The following is a 6,214-nucleotide window of genomic DNA, read 5'->3' on the forward strand; positions in this document are numbered from 1 at the left end:
ACACATGGATAAGTGAGACGGGGATACAGGCACGGATTAGTGAGACAGGGTTTACAGACATGGATTAGTGAGACAGGGATTACAGACACGTATTTATGAGCGAGGGATGCAGGCACGGATTAGTGAGACAGGAATTACAGAAACGGATTAGTGAGAGTGGGATTACAGGCACTGATTAGTGAGACAGGGCTACAGGCATGGATTAATGAGACAGGGATTACAGGCATGGATTAGGGAGACAGGGATACAGGCACTGATTAGTGATTCAGAGATTACAGGCATGGATTAGGGAGACAGGGAAACAGGAATGGACTAGTGAGTGGGATTACAGGCATGGAATAGTGAGTCAGGGATACAGGCACGGATTAGTGAGACAGGAATTACAGGCACGGATTAGTGACACAGGGATATAGGCACAGATTAGTGAGACAGGGATTACAGGCACATATTAGTGAGACGAGGATTACAGATATGGATTAATGAGATTGGGATACTGGCACGGATTAGTGAGACAGGAATTACAGGCACGGATGAGTGAGACACGGATACAGGCACGGATTAGTGAGACAAAGATTATAGGCATGGATTAGGGAGACAGGGATACAGGGATACAGGCACAGATTAATGAGACAGGGATACAAACATGGATTAAGGAGACAGCAATTACAGACTCGGATTAGGGAGACAGGGATACAGGCACGGAGTAGGGAGACAGGAATTACACTCACGGATAAGTGAGACAGGAATACAGGCACGGAATAGGGAGACAGGAATAAGACACATGGATAAGTGAGACAGGGATACAGGCATGGATAAGTGGGACAGGGATTACCGCCATGGATTAGTGAGACACAGACACAGGCACGGATTTGAGAGACAGGGATACAGGCACAGATTAGGGAGCCAGGAATTATAGATAAGGATTAGTGAGTCACAGATACAGGTACATATTAGTGAGACAAGGCACGGAGTAGTGAGACATGGATTACAGACACAGATTAGTAAAACTGGAATTACTGACAGAGATTAGTGATACAGGGATTACAGGCACAGATTACGGAGACATGGATATAGGCATGGATTAGAGAGACAGGGACACAGACTCAGATTAATGAGATGGGGATTACAGACATGGATTAGTGACACTGGGATACTGACATGGATGAGTGTGACAGCGATTACAGGCGTGGATTAGGGAGACAGGGATACAGGCAAAGAATAGGGAGACAGGGATACAGGCAGAGATTATGGAGACAGGGATTAAGGACACGGATTACGGAGACAGGGATTACGGACACGGATTACGGACACGGATTGGGAGACAGGGATTACACGCACAGATTAGTGAGACAGGGATACAGGCACAGATTAGTGAGGCAGGGGTACAGGCACGGATTAATGAGGCAGGGATACAGGCACGGATTAATGAGGCAGGGATACAGGCACGGATTAATGAGGCAGGGATGCAGGCACGGATTAGTCTGACATGGATACAGGCACGCATTAGTGAAACGGGATCACAGTCATGGATTAATGAGACAGGGATACAGGCATCGATTAGTGAGACTGGGAGTATAGACACAGATTAGTTAGACACAAATACAGACGTGGATTAGGGAGACAGGGATTACAAACACGGATTAAGGAGACAGGGATAAAGCACGGATTAGGGAGACAGTAATTAAGGACACGGATTAGGGAGACAGGGATTATGGACATGGATTAGGGAGACAGGAATACAGGCACGGATTAGTGTGACAGGGATTGCAGGCACGGATTAGTCTGACATGAATACAGGCATGGATTAGCAAAACAGAGATTACAAACAGAGATTAAAGAGGCAGGGATACAGGCATGGATCAGTGAGACAGTGATACACACACGGATAAGTGACACAGGGATACAGGCACAGATTATTTAGACAGGGACACAGACATGGATTAGTGAGTCAGGGATTACAGACACGGATTAGTGAGACAGGGATTACAGACACAGATTTGTGACACAGGGATACAGGCACGGATTAGAGAGACAGGGATACAGGCATGGGATTATTGAGAAATGGATACAGGCATGGATTATTGTGACAGGGATTACAGGCACGGATTAGTGAGAGAGGGATTACAGGCACGAATTAGCCTGACCTGGATACAGGCATGCATTGGTGAGACGGGGATTACAGACACAGATTAGTAAGACGGGGATACAGACACGGATTTGAGAGAGTGATGCAGGCACGGATTAGTGCAAAAGGGATTACAGGCTCAGATTAGTGAGACAAGGATACAGGCATGGATTAGCGAGACAGGGATACAGGCACGGATTAATGAGGCAGGGATACAGGCATGGATTAGTCTGACATGGATACAGGCACGCATTAGTGAAACGGGGATCACAGTCATGGATTAATGAGGCAGGGATACAGGCATGGATTAATCTGACATGGATACAGGCACGCATTAGTGAAACGGGGATCACAGTCATGGATTAATGAGGCGGCATGGATTAGTCTGACATGGATACAGGCACGCATTAGTGAAACGGGGATCACAGTCATGGATTAGTGAGACATGGATACAGGCACGGATTAGTGAGACAGGGATTGCAGGCATGGATTAGTGAGACAGGGATTACAGGCACGGATTAGTGAGACAGGGATTACAGACATGGATTAGTGAGACAGGGATTACTGACACGGATTAGTGAGACAGGGATTACAGGCATGGATTAGGGATACAGGGATACAGGCACAGATTAGAGAGACAGGGATTACAGACATGGATTTGAGAGACAGGGATACAGGAATGGATTATTGAGAAATGGATACAGGCATGGATTATTGTGACAGGGATTACAAACACGGATTAGTGAGAGAGGGATTACAGGCACGAATTAGCCTGACCTGGATAGAGGCATACATTGGTGAGACGGGGATTACAGGCACAGATTAATGAGACAGGGATACAGGCACGGATTGGGGAGACAGGGATTACAGGCACAGATTAATGAGACAGGGATACAGGCATGAATTATGGAGACAGGGATTAAGGACATGGATTAGGGAGACAGGTATTACGGACATGGATTAGTGACACAGGGATGACAGACACGGATTAGTGAGACAGGGATACAGGCACGGATTAGTGAAACGGGGATCACAGTCATGGATTAATGAGGCAGGGATACAGGCATGGATTAGTCTGACATGGATACAGGCACGCATTAGTGAAACGGGGATCACAGTCATGGATTAATGAGGCAGGGATACAGGCATGGATTAATCTGACATGGATACAGGCACGCATTAGTGAAACGGGGATCAGACAGGGATACAGGCACAGATTAATGAGACAGGGATACAGGCATGGATTAGGGAGACAGGGATTACTGACACGGATTAGGGAGACAGGGACATAGGCACAGATTAGGGACACAGGGATACAGGCACGGATTAGTCTGACATGGATACAGGTACGCAATAGCGAGACAGGGATACAGGCACAGATTAATGGGACAGGGATACAGGCACGGATTAGTGAGACAGTGAGACAAACACGGATTAGTGAGACATGGATTACACAATGGATAAGTGAGACAGGAATACAGGCATGGATTAGAGATACAGGGATACAGGCACGGATTAAAGAGACAGGGATTACAGACATGGATTATTGAGAAATGGATACAGGCATGGATTATTGTGACAGGGATTACAGACACAGATTAGTGAGAGAGGGATTACAGGCACGAATTAGCCTGACCTGGATAGAGGCATGCATTGGTGAGACGGAGATTACAGGCATAGATTAATGAGACAGGGATACAGGCACGGATTGGGGAGACAGGGATTACAGGCACAGGTTAGTGACACTGGGATACAGGCACGGATTCGTGAGACATGGACACAGATGTGGTTTATTGAGACAGGGACACAGGCACAGATTAGTGAGACAGGGATTACAGACACGGATTTGTTAGAGAGTGATGCAGGCCCGAATTAGTGCGACAGGGATTACAGGCTCAGATTAGTGAGACAGGAATACAGGTATGGATTAGTGAGACAGAGATTGCAGGCACGGATTAGTGAGACAGGGATACAGACACGGATTAGTGAGACAGGGATACAGGCACGGATTAGTGAAATAGGGTTTGCAGAATGGATTAGTGAGACACAGATACAGACACGGATTAGGCAAACGGGGATTACAGACACAAATGAGTGAAATATGGATACAAGCACAAAATAGGGAAACTGTGATACAGGCACGGATTAGGGAGACAGGAATTACACACACGGATAAGTGAGACAGGGATACAGGCATGGATTAGAGAGACACAGACACAGGCACGGATTAGTGAGACAGGGATACAGGCACAGTTTAGGGAGCCAGGAATTATAGATAAGGATTAGTGAGTCACAGATACAGGTACATATTAGTGAGACAAGGATACAGGCACGGAGTAGTGAGACAGGGATTACAGACACGGATTAGGGAGACGGGATACAGGCATGGATTAGCGAGACAGGGATACAGGCACGGATTAATGAGATAGGGATACAGGCATGGATTAGTCTGACATGGATACAGGCACGCATTAGTGAAACGGGGATCACAGTCATGGATTAATGAGACAGGGATACAGGGACGGATTAGGGAGACTGGGATTACAGACACAGATTAGTTAGACACAAATACAGGCATGGATTAGGGAGACAGTGATTAAAGACACGGATTAGGGAGACAGGGATACAGGCACGGATTAGGGAGACAGGGATACAGACACAGATTAGGGAGACTGGGATTACGGACATGGATTAGGGAGACAGGGATTACGGATATGGATTAGGGAGACAGGGATACAGACATGGATTAGGGAGACAGGGATTATGGACACGGATTAGGGAGACAGGGATACAGACATGGATTAGGGAGACAGGGATTACGGACACGGATTAGGGTGACAGGGATACAGACATGGATTAGAGAGACAGGGATACAGACACAGATTAGGGAGACAGGGCACCTCAGCCAGTCAGACTGTCACCCAGGCAGTTAAACGCACACAGAGAGAGGACAGAGAGATGAACAAGCTCAAACCCACACAGATCCCAGTGAGATTCAAACTAGAACAAATGTGAAAGATGGACAGGTTCTCTGCTGACAGACTCTGTCTGATTCAGACAGCTTCAAGACTCTTTTAACTTTATACATCATGTCTCATCTCAAATGCGTCAGAGAACTGCCTGTGATGTATTTTTTAACACCGTTTAACAATGCGCTCTGGTCTCCATAGATACCATAACTCGGAGTTGTTTCTTTAGTCTGGCAATCTGATTCCATTTGATGGTTTACACGGACACCCACAAATAACTGGGAAGCTGCCAGAGTAACAACTCAACACCCTCACTGAACACAACCAGGCCAAATATCCCACACGGGGAATTCAACAACGTGGCACATGGCTCTCAGGCCGTCCCTCAGGGACATGGCAATGGATGGTTATTCTGCCAAGCCTTCTGTCAGTGCCTGTATGATCCAAGTAACTCTCCCTCTACACCGCCCCCATCGAACCCTCCAAGGACAGGGACAGTACAGGGTTGGATACATAGTAAAGCTCCCTCTACACCGTCCCCATCGAACACTCCCAGGGGCAGGGACAGCACGGGGTTAGATACAGAGTAAAGCTCCATCTACACCGTCCCCATCGAACACCCCCAGGACAGGGACAGTACAGGGTTAGATACAGAGTAAAGCTCCCTCTACACCGTCCCCATCGAACCCTCCCAGCACAGGGACAGCACGGGGTTAGATACAGAGTAAAGCTCCCTCTACACCGTCCCCATCGAACACTCCCAGGGGCAGGGACAGCACGGGGTTAGATACAGAGTAAAGCTCCCTCTACATTGTCCCCCATCGAACACCCCCAGGACAGGGACAGTACAGGGTTAGATACAGAGTAAAGCTCCCTTTACACCGTCCCCCATCGAACTCCCGCAGGGGCAGGGACAGTACAGGGTTAGATACAGACTAAAGCTCCCTCTACACCATCCCCTTCGAACCCTCCCAGGACAGGGACAGCACGGGGTTAGACACAGAGTAAAGCTCCCTCTACACCGTCCCCATCGAACCCTCCCAGCACAGGGACAGCACAGGGTTAGATACAGAGTAAAGCTCCCTCTACACTGTCCCCATCAAACACTCCCACGGACAGG

This window comes from Chiloscyllium plagiosum, chromosome 48 (assembly GCF_004010195.1).
Source record: "Chiloscyllium plagiosum isolate BGI_BamShark_2017 chromosome 48, ASM401019v2, whole genome shotgun sequence".
Classification (NCBI taxonomy): Eukaryota; Metazoa; Chordata; class Chondrichthyes; order Orectolobiformes; family Hemiscylliidae; genus Chiloscyllium; species Chiloscyllium plagiosum.